Here is a 7,277-nt window from a genome sequence, read left to right as displayed (position 1 = left end):
TAATTTTAAAAGCACATTTTATTTCTGTCACTGCAAAACAAATGTCCTTACAGGATGATTAGGCCTTGACATGTCAACTGAAGCCTGGGTATGCTAACTAAAATACATTCATATCAAGCATCATTTTTTTATTAATTAAAAACACATTCACACTCCCCCGTTAATTTCTAAATCGCCAAATGTTTCGCTGCATTACAGTAAATTGCCAGTCATTCGCAGCTTCTTCAATGTATTTTTCCCTTAATCTCCAAAGTCTTTATTTCATCATAAACTCTCGATTTAAAGTCATCAAGTTCATTATCCTCTTTCTTTTTCTGGTTGTGTTCTTTTCACAATCACATTTCAAACCTCCCTTAAAATATACAATTCATGAAACTTTTAACATTAGAACTAGAACAGTTATACTCCATGCTAATTTTATTAATGGTGTTAGTATTTTCGTTAGCAAACCACCAGCTACATAGCTAACCCGTTCACCAATGTTTCCAATTCCCTTCCAGTCTTACTCATCGATGAACCAACTCTTTCCCTCACACCAGTCTCGCTCAAGGTTTAAGCTTCACTTGCAATATTAGTTATGTTGTAAATCTACTTCTTAATTTCCATAATATTATTGGGCACAAACTTATAATACGGCTAGACCTTAATTATATGGCATGTTCCTCCTTGCTTTGCCATTACAATATCCAAAGCTAATCTGTTTTGTATTACCATTGCACAAATAGCAATCATTTCCTCATTAATTTTAGTTAATGCACCTGCAGAATTAGGAGCAAAACGATCACCAAAAGCCCACCAGTAGGCAGATGCATACCATCAAACACACCAATAAGAACTTGAGCAAATCTGTGTTTTGCTCTCTGAAAACTCATTCCACTCAACTTATTAGTATGATATATTATTGGGAACACCAGTTCTTGATAACAAAAACTCACCCAGTTACTTGGAATTCTAAAAATAAGTAATTTAACCACAGACGTGAGATACACAACTAAAAGTGGGACCATCGTCCAATATAAAATCTGTCAACTATATAAGTATAACTGCTCTTACTCATACCAATCAAGAGTGAAGTATCTGTTCAGTCACATTTCTCTCCCATCATACGAACATTTACTTTCTTCTCTTGAAAATTCCTAAGCCTAGGACGCACCAATGAAATTCTAAAATGTCTGTCTTCATTTAACTGATGTACCTCTGTTACTTCTGCATCCTTTATGGCAATTCCCACTCATTCCTGTCACCACTACCATTATTTTTCGAATAATAGAATATAATGGGTCTATTAGTAACATCTACATTTTCAACTTCAGGCAAGATTATAATCTATTTCGAACTCCTCGAGGAAGTTCTGTTCTAACAAAATAGAAACATTACAGCTACAAGAAATACTCAAGAAAAGAGGAAGTTGTATATAAACAATCCCTTTAGAAACAGAATAAATAAGTACAAACATAATAATTAGATATACTCATTATTACCGTATATTCATTTGGCGGTATTGCAGAAGTATTTTCTTCAAAATGTCCATTGGAACTATCTCTGTAATCTAATCTTTCTCTAGTATTATGTTGCACAATATTTTAATGAATCAAAGCATCTCCATCAGGGCAATACACACTCACTACAATACCAATCATTACTAATAAAATAAAAACCATCAAAACTATTTTAAAGCAAACTCTTTCTTTACAGGTAGGCATCTTCTATCAATAGAAATGTCTCCATAAAATCTCTATCTCAAAAACAAGGTGTAAAATAAAAACAAATTCTCCAATATTTTAGTTTAAAATGTTTTGAGCATTTAATAAGACACGCCTTCAGAAATGTTGATATAAGCATGGAAAACTAAAATAATGTGGGCAAAAATATTTATACCAGTTCAAATCTTTTTATTAACTGCTTGGATGCTATTGACGTGCTGGAGATGTCCATAGCACCAGTGCTCTGGTGCTATGGATGGCTCCAGCACATCCTAGGACTGTGACTCTGGTGCTCATCCTAGGGTGATTTCCTTTTTTAAATTTCACTTCCCCAGCAACCCAAGGCATATTTTTTGTAATGACGATTGTTGCATATGGCACACTGACATAATTGCAAATGAAAGTGAAATAAGCCTGACAGCTGGTTTCACTTACACTGCTTTAGTGATCGGGTCGATCTCAGGCCCCCGAGCGAGACGGGAGAGGTATCATTGGAAAGAGAAGACTCTCCCCTTTGTAATGATACCTCTAGACTCCAGGGACAATGTTTAGAGGGGTGAGTGGCCCCTCTGCAATGGGCTAATGCTACCCCTCCACCCCAGGCAAGTGGTCTTTCTACCCACAACCCCTTGGGGGCAGATTGGTCGTACATGTAGGGTAGCATTTTTATCAGGACAAGTGAAGCAATGCTTGGTGGAAGGAATTTAGTGGATTCCTTATGATTCTGAAAGTTTACATCACAGAAATTAAGGAACATTTTAAATTTTAGGCAAAGTTTGAGGTTTGCAGGGCATTGGGGGTAAGAAAAACTTGTGGGATCTACGCATGGTACACCACCCATGACTCCCTTATGTGTTTAGTTTTCATAAATGTGTGGGTTTGGTTGGTTACCCTGGGTGGCCGTCGATCCCCAGCCAAAAAAACACTGCTACCCCCACTGCCAGATCAGATCAATTTGTGACAGGAAATGTTGATGTCTCCATGTTGTATTTTGGGGCCTTTCCTGTTACGGGCACTAGGCCTACCCATAAAAGTGAGGTACAATTTTAATTGGGATACTTGGGGGGGGGGGGGGGAATGGCAGGTGGTAGGAAATGTATTGCTCCCTGCAGATTCCTGAACTGTCCTTACAGAAATGTGGTGAAAATTTGTTTTTTTTGGTCAAAGTTTGAGGTTTGCAAGAGCTTCTGGGTAGGAAACCTTGGTGGTAGCCACACAAGTCACCCCAGCCTGGATTTGCCTAGGTGTCCAGTTTTATGAAATGTAGAGTTTTGCTAGGTTTCCCTAGGTGCCGGTTGAGCTAAATTCCACAGCTAGCGGCATTACAAAAAAGGGTCAGTTTTCCTTGGAAAAATGTGATGTGTCCATGTTGTGTTTTGCGTCCTTTCCTGTCGCAGGCACTAGTCCTGCCCACGTATGTGAGGTACCATTTTTATTGGGAGTTATGGGAGAATAATGAGAGGAAATGTGTTTGTCACATTTTGAGGTTTACAAAGGCTTCCGAGTAGGAAAACCTGGTGGCAGCAACACTAGTCATTCCACCCTAGATTCCCCTAGCGGTCTAATTTTCCAAAATATACACAGGTTTGCTAGGCTTCCCTAGGTGCTGGCTAAGCCACAAATTCAGAGATGTGCAAATAACCCCTGCTCCTATACTCCATATCAGGTGTCTGTTTCACAAATACATAGATTTTCTTGATACCTATTTTTTACTCTTTATATTTTACCATACAAATTGCTCTATACCCGGTGCACAATGAAAAACATTGTAAGGTACAGTTCAGTTGGTGGCTCCGGTTACCTCGGGTTCTTGAAAAACCTACAAACATTATATATCCTCGCAACTAGAAGAGTCTAATAGACAATGGTATATTGCTTTGTAAATTGGCCATTGTGACAAGAAGTTACAAATTAAAACGTCAGAAATGGATGTTTTTTCCCTCTCATTCAAATTATTTTTATATTAACAGTTGGTTTCTTACAGAAAACCTTGAGGGATCTACACAAATGACCTGTTGCTGAACTCAGAATTTGTTCTACTTTTCCGAAATCTATAGCTTTCCGGGATGACCCATGGGTTTCAGCCTGGTTTCTACCACACACTTGGAAGTAGTTGGAAAAATGGACTGCTACTTTGAAAAAGGCCAAAACTGTGATAAATAAATCTTTAAAAACGGATTGAGTCCTGCATGTTTCTGAAAGCCATGAAGATGGGGACCTTAGCACAGCAACCCTACTGTTGATGCCATGTTTTAGGGAAAAAGGCAGACACTTTTTTCTGAGTGTTTTTTCCTATTCCACCCTCCACCTGCCCCCCACCCACCAGCCCCCCTATCCTTTTTCTATGTTTTGCCTAATTTTTCATTCCCCTCCAGAGGAATCCACAAACCCCGGGTACCCTTTAGAACCCCCAGGAAGGATGTGTCGGGGGTGGGGGGACACATTTGGAGTGGATCCCTTATGTGAAAAAAAAGTTATGGAGACCTTAGCACGATCGAACCCAAATAGGCAAGAGGGTTTAGCATTCTTTGGGGAAAGACCTCATAGAAAACGGGTTCCGCATGCTTGAGAAAAGATAGTTCATACAGCACTAGCTTAATTCAAATAGATTTTTGACAGCATAAGTTTTATGACTATCTTAAACTGGATACCTAAATATATAAAATCATTCTTTTTCAGATGCAGCATAATTCTTAAATGCAAGCATAGAATAAAACAAAACTTCAAATTCTAAACAAAGAGCACTATGCAGGTATACTTATTAAAATAAATAACTTTTATTCTCTTTTTAAAAACTCAAAATACAGTTTCATCATGAAATTATTCAATGTCCCATCACCTTCACTCAGTACATGCCAATTCTTGGAAGTTCCTCAAGCAGAAAGAGATGGTCTCTCAGGTCCATCTTTTTTTTCCCTGGTTGTCTTTGCCAGATGTGCCCAATCAGGGGCTGCATATTTCTTTTTAGTACTCTTGCTTTTGTTGATCTTCTGACTACAGGCGTTTCTAAATCTCTGTCATTCGGATCTGCCACTGCATCTGTTGATTTCTCTCCAGTTTCCCTCAGACTGCCAAATAGGTTCAACGCTCTTCTTATTTCTGTCACCTTCAAATCCTTTCACCTTCAGTCACATTTTGCTCCACTTGTCTCATTTCATCTTCACTGGCCTCTTGATTTGCACGACTTGCAATTATACTGTGAACTGCTCTTGAGGTTTTCAAAGTTTGAGTTTTTGAGGTTTGAGTTTCTTGTTTTTAATTTTGTTTAAGTTGTTATTTTTCTTTTTCCTCTAATTTTTCTTGAAAGCTTTGTTCTCTCCACTTTGGATCCACGTAGCAAACTTCAATTTGACTTTGTGAATTAGTAGTTGTGTCACAGCTTCATCATCTGCATCCTTGACTCATTTTGTGAGATGGCGTAGAAGAGCCAATAAAGCAAGCCTTCACACCTTACAAAAGTGTTCGCCTTCATGATCAATTGGTATGTGCCCATTCCACTGAGGCTCTATACATGTCTTCATACTGTTTCCTCAGCCTGACCTAGTCTTCAGGGCCTAAGTCATTGCAGGGTTCTTCACTTGTTGAAGGTGTAGCATATTTCACCTGGTGAGAGATGGAGCATATCAAATCAGCCAAACCTTTGCAGTAATCCAAAACCAGGTCATTAGTAATATTCAGAAAAGCAGCTGAATACGTTCCAGGAGTCCTCATGGCCCTCCAGATCAACACTCCAGTCAATCCTGTGCTTCTATTGGGTATGCTTCTCATACTTACTAGAACCAGAAGCAGGGCATCTGGCCATTTCAGTAATGTTGAGACTCGCACTTTACCAGTTTTGCTTTTATCGTACTGTAGGCCCTCTCAACTATACCGGATGCTTCGGGATGACCGTACAATGGAACGTCGGGTTGATATTCAGGGCCAAGCATAAGGCTCTCATGAAACACCCAAAATGTGATAGGAGGGGTGCATGCAATGTGTTTGACCACCGGCAATTGCACAGGGTAGCAATCCAAAGCATTGTTAATTTGCCACCACGCCACCTTATTTCAGACCCAGCCATATACAAATTGGTCTTAACCCTGCTCAAGAGGAACAATCCAGCCCGAAGTGCCAGACCAGGTCCTCCCTGAACCAGAACATAAGCAACCCAAGACTGGGTTTACCATCATTGGAGCTCATTAATAGGGGTGTACATGGGCTTCAGTGGCACAGTGAGTATGGGACCCATATCTGAGCATAACCTTACCTCTACATGAAATACATAAAAGGTGATGGGAGGAATGCTTGCAATAAGTCTAACACCTTGTATTCGCTAGGGGTAACATTCCAACCCATTATTCGTTTAGCCACCTCAGTTTGAACCCAGCCATTTGCAAATCACTCTTGCCCCTGCTCTAGTAGGAACAATCTAACCCAAACCTCCAGGCCAGGACCTCCCTGAACCAGAATACAAGCAACCCAAACCTAAACAGAGGTGGCATGTTGTGCAGAATAACGATGGACAGGAGTGCAACCCGAGTAAATACCAGTGGCTGAGATTATTTCTAGCATTCCATCCATCACTTTTTTGTACACTTCAATGCATAGGACTCATCACTTCATTTTAAAAAGGAGTTTTCCTATCTGATTCCAAAGACGTTGGCTGTATGATGCCATCAATTTCCTGAGCAATAGCTTGGCTACAGTAAGTGTGTCACAGCATGAAGTTGGGGAACCTTTCAATCCCTTTACTAAATAAACAGTTGACCACCAAAATAAAATGCAAACCATTACAGGGTTGTATCTCTACAAATTTTCACTTATGGCAAATTGATTCTTAATATCAACATTTACCTGCTGGCAAATTACATGCTTCTGACACAGATTGTAAGCAATCTTTCTGGAATGAGGATTACACCAATACTTTTTAAACGTAGCAGTCATTCCGTCTCGTCCTACATGTGTAGGTCTATGCATGTATCTTGCATATGCAGTAGTAAATCTGCAACCATAACCCTCCCATAAGTTGGCTTCAACAAATTATCTTGATAGCATCCTGTCTTTTCCCAACTTTTTCTTTCATCTTCGACACCTCACTCTGCAAATGTTTCAACTCTTCAAATGTTTTAACTGTTTGAACTGACAATGAAAAAAAAAATATTTTAATTAAGGCTGTTTCAGAATTTTAATTCAATTCAAGTGAACCAGAGCAAGAGCACAGCACTTCGCAACTTTATCTGTAAAGTTGTTGCCCAGTAAGATATGGTCATCTCCACTTTAGTGTGCAACATATTTTGCAATAACAATTTTCTTAAACATGTGCAGGGCCACAACTAAATGTAGAATTCATGGTCAGTTTTTAAGGCGAGTTTCCGAAAATGGCGACCACACCAATATTATACTGGCTGGCTATCTGTGTAAATTGTAACACTGAATTAATTGGCCATGCAACATGCTCTTGTAATCACAACCAATCCTCCTACTTGTGCGGAAGTTACATTACACAAGTACGATGCCTACACAATACTTGTCACTGTGTAGTCTGCATATACTGCTCGAAGAGTCGCTCAGACAAGATCCACAATAAAATTA

At 39.4% G+C, this 7,277-nt stretch overlaps 1 protein-coding gene across 1 annotated transcript in view; it reads right to left on the bottom strand.

The window, feature by feature from the left end:
• Positions 1-7,277, bottom strand: part of HNRNPAB (heterogeneous nuclear ribonucleoprotein A/B) — a 46,390-nt gene continuing 39,113 nt past the window's right edge. The window contains exon 9 of the mRNA XM_078653307.1: positions 1-5,306. The gene's annotated coding sequence lies outside the window, so the exon portion shown is untranslated. The remainder of the gene's footprint in view (positions 5,307-7,277) is intronic.

The sequence above is a fragment of the Lissotriton helveticus genome, chromosome 7 (assembly GCF_964261635.1).
Source record: "Lissotriton helveticus chromosome 7, aLisHel1.1, whole genome shotgun sequence".
NCBI lineage: Eukaryota > Metazoa > Chordata > Amphibia > Caudata > Salamandridae > Lissotriton > Lissotriton helveticus.
This window is presented reverse-complemented; position numbering and strand designations above follow the sequence as displayed.